Here is a 13,198-nt window from a genome sequence, read left to right as displayed (position 1 = left end):
TCAGCAGCAGGATAGTAGAAGGTTCTAGTCTCCAGGTGCTGGAATCACCTGGCCTCCTGTGTCCAGCCCCCTTCCTCTGAGAGCCAGACCTTCCTCAGGGATGGAGGTAGAAAGCAAAGTTTCCATGGACCTTCCTCTCACCCCCAGGGAACACTCCCAGACAGCCTGGGGCCCGCTGAAAGGACAGGGCTGGCCCGGTGCCTGTAACCTCAGCACTTTGGGAGCCTGAGGCAGGAGGATTACTTGAGCTCAGGAGTTCAAGAGCAGCCTGGACAACATGGCAAAACCCCGTCTCTACAAAATACACAAAAATTAACCAGGTGTGGTGATGTGTGCCTGTAGTCCCAGCTACTCAGAGGCCTGCATGAGAATGTCTTGAACCCAGGAGGCAAAGGTTGCAGTGAGCCAGGATGATGCCACTGCACTCCAGCTGGGTGACAAAACGAGGCTGTGTCTCAAAAATTTTTTAAATGAAAAGACACAACACACAAAGAGAGAATCAGAGAGGAAAAGCGACTTGCCTTAGGTCACCCAGCCAAGGTAATGGCCAAGCAGGAATCAGAAACTGGTCGTGATGTGAAACATGAGCTTCCGCTACCCAAAAAATATCAGGATTCACTCCCCTGTCCAGCAACGACTCTCCACGAGGATGCAGATTTTGATCAATAGAGTGGATTACTTGGCTCCAGTATGGAGGGCATTGGGCACATTCTCAAAGCAGTGTCTCTCCGAGGGAAAGTGACAGGAGGGTATTCTGGGGCAATGGAGAGGGCAGAGGGCACATTATCCATGTAGAGCAGGGCTCCCTGTGGCACAGGCACAGTGTCACCATGCCAGCACATGGGTTGCACACTATGGCCCTGAAGCTACAGCTCTTCCAGGGTGGAAACTTCAGCGCTGTTATGGGGAAAGTTCACTGGGATTCATGTCTAACTTGCCAGGGTCTGCGAGGAGCCGGTTCCCACCAACAAGGAGGCCTCTTTCCACCCAGGGTTTAGGGAAAGAGCAGGCTGCAGGGCAGGAGGCTGTCACCCAGGCTGAAGGCTCCACTGGAGTAAATTCCTATGGTCACTGGATGTGGTGGCACACACCTGTGGTCCCAGCTGCTTAGGAGACTGAGAAGGGAGGATCCCTTGAACCTGGGAGGTTGATCATAGCAGTGAGCTATGATCACACTACTGCACTCCAGCCTGGGCAACACAGCGAGACGCTGTCTCAGTCAATCCATCCATCCATCCATCCATCCATCCATCCATCCATCCTATAGTCCCTGGAGACCCTTCCTGTCTGCTAACTCTTGGGCTCTGGTGTATTTCCTGCAGAATTAAAATTTGAATCTGTCAAAGGGTACAACATTTTAGCTATGCAGGATGAGTCAGTTCTTCAAGACCTAATGTACAGTGTGGTGAGTAGTTAATAATACTGTATCCTGGGAATTTGCTAAAAGATTTTATCTTAAGTGTTCTCACCTCACACACGTGAGCTGACAAATGTGTGTTAGCTCGACTGTGGTAATCACTCGGTCTATACATATAGCAAAGCATCATGTACACCTTAAACATATACCGTTTTCATTTGTCGATTATGCCTCAATGAAGCTGAAAGGTCTTTTAAAATTAATTTTAATTTTAGAAGAATTGAGAGCATAAAGTGACCTTGGAGACCTCTTGTCTGCAGCCCTGTGGGTTTCAGGTAGGAAGTTCAACACCCCCAGGGCGTGACACCCTCAGGCCACCAGCTCAGAATGACCTCCTGTGGCTCCCTAGGGCTAGGGGGTTACTGACGGTGGCAGGGAGAAGGGACCTTCCCCTGGGCCCAGGTCACAGCCAGCTTGGGGAGGCCCAGATGGGACGCAGGTCGATCTAGGCTGGCGCGCTGGTGCCCCTGTGTGGCCACACGCTAAACACCAGGCAGGAGCAAATGGACCAGGGCAGCTTTTGAGCCTGGTCCTGCCCGCACCTGCCACCCCCCAGGTCAGGGCCACTGGGGCTCAGGATGTCTGTGCACCAACGACTCAGACCAGAAACCTGTGCACGAGCAGTGGCCAGCGAATATTTACGGGTGAACTGTGGCTCATTCATGAAAACTAAGAACATGCAGGGGACCCAGATCTTCAAGCAACTTAACAATGACCCTAAAAAGCTCACCTCAGCCTGAGCAGCTTAGGGAGACCCTGTCTCTGCAAAAACTTGAGGCAGGATCTCACTCTGTCACGCAGGCTGGAGTGCAGTGGCGTGATCTCGGCTCACCGCAGCCTTGACCTCCCGTGCTCAAGCAGTTCTCATGCCTCAGCCTCCAATGTAGCTGGGCTGAGACTAAGGTACACAGCACCATGTGGTGCGCTCTGGACCCGTCACGAGGTGCTTTCTGCCAGAGCACCTGGTCTCCCTTGGTTGGAAGTTTAGAAGTTCCAAAGGGCAGCTACAGTGGTGGCAACTGTGGGAGCGCAGCTGCTGTTTGGGATGGCACTGTGCCCAAAGTAAAACAAACCAACCTCAGAAGATATATATACACAAGGTTCACTTGGCTGGCAGACACCCCTTCTGCCAAGCTTTTTCCATTTTCTTCCTGCCTGGAAAATTGGCATGATGACCAGTGCTGTGGCAGCCATGTTGGTACCATGAGGGAAAGGTCAGTCGCAGTGAACTGTGATAGCACCACTGAACTCCAGCCTGGGTGACAGAGCCAGACCCCATTTCAAATAAGTAAATAAACAAATAAATAAAAATTCCAGTTGCTAAAGCCACAATATCCAGAACGCACACACTGACCTGTGCCTTCCAGGGCTGCAGGTGGCATGGGCGCTGTCTTCCCGCTGCTGTAACGGAGTACGACAGTCTGGGTGGCTTAAACAGCAGACACTTATTTCCTCATGGTGCTGCAGGCTGAAGTCCAAGGTCAGGGTGCTGGCCTGTTGGGTTCTGGAGAGGGCTGTCGCCCTGGCGTGCAGACGCCCACCTTCTGTGTCCTCCCGTAGCTGCTTCTGTCTGAGACACGGAGAGATCGCTGGTGTCTTTATATAATATATATTATATATATATATATATATATATATATATTTTATATATATATATATTATATATATTTAGGAACATCGGTTTGTTTGAAGAGGACCATCCCACCTTTATGATGCATTTCTGAGAATGCCTGCTAGACTGAAGAGAAGGCCATGAGGAAAGGATCGGAACGGGAGGGGCTGTGGCCAGGATGGGCGTCAGAGAGAACTGCCAAAGAGTTCCAAAGCCAGGGACCAGGTCATCCTCCGGGGCCGCGCCCAAATCAAGGGAAGAGGCTGACGGGTCCATGGTCATCTCCTTCTTTTCTGTGTCAGAGCTCCCTGATTCTATGCCAGCTCTGGGCATCTTTCTGCCTGTGCTTTCCAGCCCTCACCACAGACTCGTCCTGGAGAGCGGGAAGGGATGGCAGGAGAGGGAACAGAAAGAGAAACTATTATGGCGTGGGTCTGGGAGAACATGCCTTGCCCTGGGTCTGGGAACTTAGGGACTTTCTGCCACACCCCACGCCTCACAGGGCTGAGAGAGTGTCAGCGGATCTCAGCTCCGGGGTGTGGAAAGAGTCACGGAAAACGAAGCGGAGACGGGGCTTTGCGGAGAACCCTGCCTTCTCATCAATACTCCTGGAGACGGCAGCAGCAGAATGGATGCTTGAGACGCGCCGCAGAATTTTCTTCCCCAAATCCTCGAACACACGGGCCAGGTGCCTCCTGGTCCCCATCGTACCTCATCGATTATGCCCCAAAGCCACCTGTCACTCCTGAATCTCCTAAAGCTGCCAACGGTTACTGCTGAGCCGGCGATGCATCCGCCATATTCTCCTTCCTGCCTTCCCGTCCCTTTCTGGCTTTTGTTCCCTGCTGAAAATCTGTATCATAGGAAAGGAGTTATTGAGGTGTGTGTGGTTTTCTTTAACAAGAATCGGAACACTTGTGTCATCTTTTTGCAAAGTTAGACTGTAAAGGTTGTAGTCCCCTCTAAGGATTTACTGATGGAGTGAAGAGACTAGAGGTGACCAGAAACAAGTATGAGAGCAAACAAGAAGCCGTTATTCACCGATTTCCTGCAGTGTGCTCAGCACAGCCCCACTCTAGGAGGTGGAGGGTATTTTTTTAAAGCAGTCATGCTAGGAGCTGAGTGGTGCAACTTATTACCTATTCTTCTATTCTTCCTCAATAAGAGAAACCTTACATTGCTTGGAATGGCATTGTGCTCTAAGTAAAACAAATAAACAAATCTTTTTTTAAAATGCACGAGATTAGTTTGGCTAGCAGACACTCCTTTTGTCAAGCTTTTTCCATTTTCTTCCTGCCTGGAAAGTTGACTTGATGACCAGAGCTGTAGCAGCCATCTTGGGACCATGAGGGAAAGGTCAAGAAAAACTGCAAAAGCTTTGGCTGTGGTATACAAATTACAGCTCAAGAGTCAAATCTGGCCCATTATTTGTTTTGGAAATAAAGTTTTATCGGAACACAGTCATGTTCATGTATTTGTCTGGAGCTGATTTTGCCCTCTGATGACAGAGGGGAGTGGCTGCAAAAGAGACCACTTGGCCAACAGTGATAAAAATATTGACTATCAGAAAAAAATTGTCAACCTCTGCTCTAAACCACAGGCAGCAACTGCCTAGCTCCAGACTTACCATGAGAAAAAAAAAATCCTCTTGTGTTTCACATTAGGTTTCTTAGGCTTAACATGAGGTCTCTGTCCCTCACAGTCTAATTGATATAACACTACTTACACTCAAGGCACTCAGAGTTGACACAGCTGTGGAAGCAGAACATGGCAACTTTTAGAAAACGAAGAAAAAGACACATCCCAAATTCCCTCCACAAGGATCTGAATCACCGCCAAGCAGCAGGACACGGCCCTACATAACCCCAAGCAGCAATATTCACAGCGTCCTCCAGGTGGAGCTCTGCAGGGCCCGGCCTGGGCAGCTGGAGGCCGCAGCCCTGACGCCTGGCTTCATCCCGCAGCCCATTCATTCAACCGGCCTGTGGGGACTCTGCCTGTGTCAGACACTGTGGAAGGTGAATGGGACATGGCCCCTGGTCTTTAGAAGCCGATAGTATAAAAGAAATACACGAAGTAGCCGTGTGGTGCGGACTAAATAGTGTCCCCCACCCAAATTCACATGTTGAAGCCCTACCCGTCAAGGTGACTGTACTTGGAGGCGGGGCCTTTAAGGATGTAATTAAGATTCCATGAGGTCATAAGACCGAGGCCCTAAACCAAACAGGTCTGGTCCCTTATAAAAAGAGGAAGAGACCGCAAGGGTGTGCACACACACAGAGACCACGTGAGGACACGTGAGAAGGACGGTGGTTTGCATAACAAGGAGAGAGGCCTCAGGGGAAACCGAACCTGCTGACAGCCTCCTCTGCGATTTCCAGGCTCCAGGACTTGGAGGAAATTCATTTCTGTTATTTAAGCCCCCAACCTGTGGTCTCTCCTTATGGCAGCCGTAGCCAAGTAACACACAATTTAAATAGACCACAAGGTGGCTCGATGTCAGTGTTCCAGAGATGCAAATTTCACATAGTGAAGGGCATCACTCCAAGGCCTGGAGGATAAGGACATGACAGCCCCTGTGTTGTCTGAGACAACCAACCATTGCTGCTATTTCTATTTTCTTCCTGCTTGGAAAATTGGCCTGATGGCCGGAGCCATACCAGCTACCTTGGGACCATGAGGGAAAGGTCAAGAAAAACTGCAAAAGCTTTAGCTGTGGTATACATAAGGCCTGGCAAACTATGGCCCATGAGTCAAATCTGGCCCACAACTTGTTTTGTAAATAAAGTTTTATTGGAACACAGTCATGCTCATGTATTTGTCTGGAGCTGATTTTGCCCTGTGATGACAGAGGGGAGTGGTTGCAAGAGAGACCACATGCCCTTGGTGCCACTCAGGTTGGGGCACCTGATGCTGAGATCTCCCTTGATAGGTGTTCTATTTGAACAGCAAAGATGGTGTCCCAGCTATCAAACACACATCCAGACTTCATCCACCTGGACACCCAATCCAGTCCAGTCTATCTCTGCACCGGCAGGAACGGCCTTGCCTTCATTCCTCTCTCACCGCCTCTCCCAACTCCAGATCTGGCCTCCAGCTCTGCCAGCTGCCTGTCTATACCACACACCACAACCTGACCAATTATCCAGAACATGCGTGTCTGGTGTCATCCCTTGACTGGAGGCACAGAGTTCAAATTCCCTTTCTCCATGATGCATGTCCAGACACACACATTTAAAAAAAAAAAAAAAAAAAAAAAAACAACGAATTCTCAAGCACTGTTCTCTTGTGTGGCATTCACTCCATTCTGGCTTCTGTTGAGACTGATGTTGATAAAGCTCATGCATCTTTTATCCTCTCTTAGATGGGAAGATCTTAAAGGGAAGCCAAGATCTCTGCACTTCCCTTCCAGAGACTCAGTTCAGAGCCATGTATTAGACATTCAATACATGTCTGTTAAATAATAGATCAATGATAGATCAACAGATGGGTGATAGCTCAAGACAGACATATTGATTGTTTGATGATACATATATAAACAGATCCTAGATCAACAGATAGACGATAAATAGATGATTGGCAGACAGATAGCCAGTGGCACACACCTGTAATACCAGCTACTCAGGAGAGGCAGGAGGACGGCTTGAGGCAGGAGTTCCAGGCAGTGGTACACTATGCAGATAGGGGACCACACTAAGCTTGGCATCCACATAGTGACCTCCCAGGAGCAAGGGACCACCAGGTTGCCTAGGGAGGGGTGAAGCAGCCCAGACTGGAAACAGGAGCAGGTCAAAACACCCATGATGATCAGTAGTGGGATCACACCTGTGAATAGCCCTGCACTCTAGCCTGGGCAAGATTGCGAGGCCCTGTCTCTAAAAAAATATATAGACAGATGCTAGATAATAATCAATGAGTGGATACATGGATAGATGAGTGACAGGTGGATAGAAGGATAGAGGATGATAGATAATAGAGAGAAGGAATAGATGGTGATAGAGGAGAGAGAAAGAGTGAGAGGTAATACTGAAGCCATCATCTCTGGCCTTGCAGGGGGCACTCTGCAGCTGTGTCTCCTGGTGGCACTGAGCAGGATTTGTGTCCAAGCTCTACCTGTAGCTTCCTGAGGTCCTGTGAAGTGACTCTGCCCCGGCAGCAGCCCTCCTAGAGGAGTGTCCACTTGGGGACATGCCACAAGCCCAGGCGAACATTCTGATTTCTTAAGGGAACCAGATGTTCCAGTTTGGGCAAAAGGGCCTCCTGGGAAAACAGCGTGCTGCCGAGGATTCAGTCTGGCATGTCCCCACAGGGAGAGATACTGTCCCCACTGTTAGGGACGGAGCTGTGCTGCTTCAGAAAACCCCCTCCTCGCAGGCTGACCCCACCCCACTCTGCTTGCTCTGCAGCTGCATTCCTGAACCCTTCCTAAGCATCACAGCCAGTCTGCCAGACGTGCTGCAATTAACCAAAGTCTCATTACAGCTACGGGCAGCCCGGGCAGCTCCAGGGAGGACAGGGAAAACGTATGTTGGTTATCCATAATTGTGAATTCCTATTGGACACGTATCTGTAAACAATCCTGATTTCTGTCTTTTTTAAAAGACTGCCACTACAAAAGCCACAGGACGATGTATGGTAGGTCTGCGTGGCAGGTTAATGAACTCTCTCTGTGCCTGCTACCTGAAACCCTCTTATGCCCCTCGCCCCAAATAAACAGTGGGTTTCGTAAGCTCAGAGCTGCTGCTTCCTCTGAGCAGCCCGGCAGGGCAATAAACTTTCTTGCCTGACTTTGGGTCTATTCTCCTTTCTCTCGGCTACCTTTACACCCACCCGCCACTCACTGGGATGGAATTGCTTCCTGGCATGTGAAGGAGTCACTGATGAGGTCAGCATGGATGCATGGAGGCCGGTCTCGAGGTGACCTTCCAGTGGTGAGGACCTTCTCTCCGGTTGTATTTTCATTCCACTCTCAGTGTTTATGTGCAGAGTGGAGTGAGTGCCCCTCCTTGACCTCATGATGCTGCTCGAGGGCAAAACTCTACCGGGCCTCAATTTGCTTAGAAACAAAATATACAAAGGGAACACCAATTCCAGGTGGCCTGTCCCTATTCACGGCTGAGAGAGATTTCCCTGAGGCTCTGGGGCTCTCCCATCCCTCATTCACTTCAGTGCTTGGAACACCAGGAGGAAAATAATTAGTCAGACCTGGTCTGAGGCAACCAGGTCACCTGCCAGCACAGAAAGCCTGCAGTCACAGTGCAGAGACTAAGGTCCAGATGCCTGGCTTCAGCTGGAGGCATAAAAGGGGAGCCAGAGGGAAAGACCAGTGAGATACTTTACAGCCAAGATCTGCAAAGCACGCTTCCAGGGACTCTAGCGTAGGAAGCCTGGCTGTGAATGTTTGTTGAATGCAAAGGAACAGATTGTTGTAGACTGGTCTGGGAGCCCAACAGAGAATAAGAACCAGCGCCCGACTGGGCTCTCAGTTTACTTGCTATTAGAAATATTGTTAGGCTTTATCAAGTCTTGGCAATTCTGTTTGCCCTGTTTGAAAGTGACAGAATTAACCCATGGCTGTCGGATCGCCTGAGGACGGGCCTCCCAGAGCAGGCCAGTTTTAGGCAGAGCCTGCTGGGTGTAGGAGCCACTGGTTGCTGGGGCAAGCACAGGCTGGGGCCGGATGTGGGAACTCAGTAGCGTCCAGCCTCTTGAGTAATAGCACTCTCATCTATGCCATATTTAACCGAAACTGCACCTAAACCGTATTTTACCTATATTTCTTGAATACAAGTTTACACTCTACGCTATTTTAGAAGAAGCGAGGGATCCTTATGACCCCAAAGAAGAAGGAAAACATCCTAACAAGTAAACTCTTTGAAGTTAGCTTGTGATGGATTTTTTCCTATGGCTCAGTGAAGTTCAAGTTTTCTAAATAACCTATTTCTGTTCTGCAGCCCACAGATTCCGACAGGCTCACAGGCAAAACCCCACACTCTCCAGACTGCCTAATCTTGCCTTTTATAATCAAAGCCTCTCCCAGGTCTTTGAAAATCATAAGCATAAGAAGGATTACAGTAACCCGGTTATACATGTAAAATTCCATGGAACTGAGTCTCACACTCATTTCCACATCTGGTGAAAAGAGAAGTCAAATCAACGAACCTTCTGCACCTCCATCCTCGCCCTGGAAGAGTGCTGCCAATACCGGGAGCCGTGACAAAGCTTTGTAAACCGCAGCGCGCCGTCCGTGACAAAGCTTTGTAAACCACAGCGCACCGTGGGTATAGCAATGAGGTGGTTCTTGTTTTGTTTTGTTTTGTTTTGTTTTGTTTTGTTTTGTTTTGAGATGGAGTTTCGCTCTTGTTGCCCAGGCTGGAATGCAATGGTGCAATCTCAGGTCACCTCAACCTCCACCTCCTAGGTCCAAGTGATTCTCCTGCCTCAGCCTCCTGAGTAGCTGGGATTATAGGCATGTGCCCACCACACCCAGCTAATTTTGTGCTTTTAGTAGAGATGGGGTTTCACCATATTGGCCAGGATGGTCTCGATCTCCTGACCTCCTGATATGTCCGCCTTGGCCTCCCAAAGTGCCGGGATTACAGGCATGAGCCACCGCGCCAGGCCCGGGTGGTTCTTTCTGTTATGTAATTAACTTCCTTAATCCAAGAATGTAAAGGTCAGTGGTCATCCCTATTCTGCCTTCTCCAGCGTCCTTGGCAGAGTTGGAGTCAGTTTTTCCTTTCCTGTTTGCTCATGCCTTGTCCTGGTCTGCTGGGGCTGCTAGAACAAGTTCCACATGGCGGGGCACGGTGGCTCATGCCTGTAATCTCAACACTTTGGGAGTCTGAGGCCTTGAGCCTAAGACCTGCCTAGGCAACATGGCGAGACCCTGTCTCTACAAAAATTAAAACATTAGACAGGTGTGGTGGCGCACGTCTGTAGTCCCAGCTACTCAGGAGGCTGACGTGGGAGGATCGCTTCAGCCTGGGAGACTGGGGAATGATCACACCACTGCACTCCCGCCTGTGCAACAGAGCAAGACCCTGGCTCAAATCAAAGAAAACGCACGCTAAACACTGGGGGTTTTGAACAACAGAAATCTAGTTCTCACAGTTCTGGAAGCTGGGAGGTGCCGGGGAGGGCTGCTCCCTGCTTCATAGACAGTGCCTTCCTCCTGTGTCCTGTGGCTCGCTGCTGGAAGGAGCAAGGCAATGCTCTGGCATCTCTTTCCTAAGGGCACAGATCCCGTTCAAGAGAGCTCTGCCTTAGGCCGGGCGCGGTGGCTCATGCCTGTAATCCCAGCACTCTGGGAGGCCAAGGTGGGCAGATCATGAGGTCAGAAGATTGAGACCATCTTGGCTAACACGGTGAAACCCCATCTCTACTAAAAATACAAAAAATTAGCTGGGCATGGTGGCAGGTGCTTATAATCCCAGCTACTCGAGAGGCTGAGGCAGAAGAATCGCTTGAACCTGGGAGGCGAAGGTTGCAATGAGCTGAGATCGTGCCACGGCACTCCAGCCTGGGTGACAGAGCTAGACTCTGTCTCAAAAAAGAGAGAGAGAGAGAGAGAGAGAGAGAGAGAGAGAGAGCTCTTCCCTCATGAGCTAATCACCACCCAGAGGCTTCACATCCTAATACCATCACAGTGGGGGTGGGGATTTGAACAGAGGAATCTGGGGAACAGACATTCAGATCACAGCCTGTGCAACGTCTGCTCCTGTTCCCGCTCCCTGAGAAACTGACTCAGATCCTCAGGGCCAGGTTTGCTTTTATGTTTTTCCATCTCCTTAGTGCCAAGTGGAGAACCTAAAAGAGAACAGCCGGTAAGAAAGAAAAGAAGATGGGTGAGCTTGGATGGATGGGGAAAGCAGCTACGGAGCAAGTGGACTTTCCTGCTCCTCCTCTGGTCTCAGCCCTCTGTTCCCAACACTGCTGAACGAGCTTCGGGGTTTGGATTCACACCAAGAACAGAGGGAGCTTTCTTCGTTGATCACTCCATGTGCAGATAATGAAAGTAAGTGCACATCCTGGCTCAGCGTTCAGTGGCAAACTCTCCGCAGCCATGAAGTCCGGGTGCAGGAGAACCACACACCTGGAGGCCAGATGCTAGAGTGAAATTTTTTAAATAAATGTGTACACACACGTGTGAGAGAGACAGGCCCATCATCAATCTTTTCTGCCTTTGTTCATGGTTTGGAGACAGTAGGCTTTTAGGAGGCACTCTGTTTAGACGGGACCAATCTAAGACATCTTTTCATTAAACTTGGCAGAGATCACAAGACTTTCGTGCCAAAATAACGAAGGCCTCGCTGTCTATGCCGTGTGGTGCCAATGTGGAAAAAAGAAAAGGGAAAGACTCCAGGGTCTGGAAATACTTTCTCAGCCATTACAGGGGGCACAGCCTGCCAGGGCCCCGCACCCTACCTTCATCTCTCCACAGCACAGCTGCTCGAAAGATGAGCGAGCCATTAGCTTTGTTCTCAGAGCCAGTTTACCCTCATTTTTCTGAATAAAGGAACCCAACTGCCTAGGAGAAACAGGTGTTGCCCGCTAGAGAGAAAGCACGAGCCGTTCTAACAAAGCGGCCCGGGGATGAAACAGACAGGCAAAGGCGTTCTTTTCATCCCAAATGACTTCAGAGCTCTCTGCAGACTCACCTAGTAGCACAGACGGGATACCACACAGGGCATTGCTGTGGCCCAGGAGTAGACAAGATTCCACTCCCTCCGAAGAAGACCACGGGGAACCCAGAGCTCAGCAAGAGACATCAGTGGCCGCTGGGATCCCACTGGGGTCTCTTCTGTCTCCCTCACCTCCTGATGCCTCCCACCTGCAGAGGGTGGCAGCACCCCCACCACGGGCTAGGGACAGAGGGTGCAGCTGCATTTTCTTACTGTGAAGTGGTCCCTCAATTATAACCTGTCCAAAGGGGAGAGTTGATGCCAGGGACTTTGTCCAGAGCCAGGTCTAGAAGACCCAGCATCATCTAGGGAGCAAGTCATGCCAGCGCAGCTGAGGCTAATCAGCGAGAGGCATTTTATCCAGCATGTTCCTGCAGAGGAGACAAGGGAAGCCTCTGTGAGACACACATCAGGACTCAGGGCTTTGCACATCTAGCTGATCAGAGAGTAGTTCCAAAGAAAAAGGTGTCAACACCCACTGTGGAATACAAGCTCTTATCACCAAAACCACGCCGAGTGGCCAACAGGATGCTGAAAAGTGTTTTTAAGCAAAACTCAGTTCATGATGGTTACACATTTCGGCCCTTTGTCGCTCCTCTATGCATTCCATTTTTGTAATGAAAAAGTTAAACATCAAAACACGTGGAGAGTAACCCCATGTTTCTATTTATCCCCCCAACAGGAGCAAATGGTAGCATTCTACCATGTTGAACTTCTGAGCTCAAGCAATCCTCCCCTCCCCAAGTGCTGGGATTACAGGCATGAGCCACCCTGCCTGGCCAATATCATCTTTTAAAGAAATGTAATACAACAGAGTGGAAGCTCCCTGTGTACCTATCCCCAAGCCACAGGTACGCCCACGACACCAGTGTGTGTGGTTTCCATGATTTAATGCACTTACTGCATACATATGAATCAGTAGGTGGCCTTTCAAAATTTTTATACAAATTGATTCATACCTTACACAGAAAAGGTTTGGCAATTGTTTGATCTACCATTACACTTTTTAGATCTACTTGTGTTAAAACATGTAATTCTAATTCAACTTAACTTTTACAGAGTATAGGTATTAAATATATGATATTCTACATCTTATTCCCAACTCATGGGGTCTTTTGCTATTGCAGATATTGCTGCAACAAACATCCTCATACGTGTCTCCTTGTGATACTGCCTGCGAGTTTCCTGAGGGTATATTTATACAAAGTAGAATTACTGGGGACAAGGGGCATGCATGCTTTTAATGGTACGAGAATCAGGCAATAGCTCTCCAAAACATCAGTGTCTTCCCCATTAGCAGCCTGTGCATTTCCATTTGCCCATACGACCTACCCATCAACACTGTGAGAGACCTTCCAATGACTGTCACGATAGTCTCATCTAATGGTAATCACTCTGTTGAATTAAACATTCATTAATTTGCATTTCCCTAATCACTTCTGGGTGTCCTTTCCTGTGAGTGGACATTTCAAGATCCCTCTTTTA

At 49.3% G+C, this 13,198-nt stretch overlaps 1 long non-coding RNA gene across 1 annotated transcript in view; it reads right to left on the bottom strand.

Moving 5' to 3' along the window:
* The window catches only part of LOC120367622 (uncharacterized), a 45,673-nt gene extending 42,266 nt beyond the window's left edge, over positions 1–3,407 (bottom strand). The window contains exons 1-2 of the long non-coding RNA XR_012518988.1: positions 3,123–3,407; positions 2,772–2,987 (exon numbers count right to left, since the gene is read on the bottom strand). This is a non-coding gene — a long non-coding RNA (uncharacterized LOC120367622). The remainder of the gene's footprint in view (positions 1–2,771; positions 2,988–3,122) is intronic.
* Between the last annotated feature and the right edge of the window lie 9,791 nt (positions 3,408–13,198).

Source organism: Saimiri boliviensis, chromosome 8 (genome assembly GCF_048565385.1).
Source record: "Saimiri boliviensis isolate mSaiBol1 chromosome 8, mSaiBol1.pri, whole genome shotgun sequence".
Classification (NCBI taxonomy): Eukaryota; Metazoa; Chordata; class Mammalia; order Primates; family Cebidae; genus Saimiri; species Saimiri boliviensis.
Note: the sequence above shows the minus strand (reverse complement) of the source record. Positions and strands in the feature narration are given on the sequence as shown.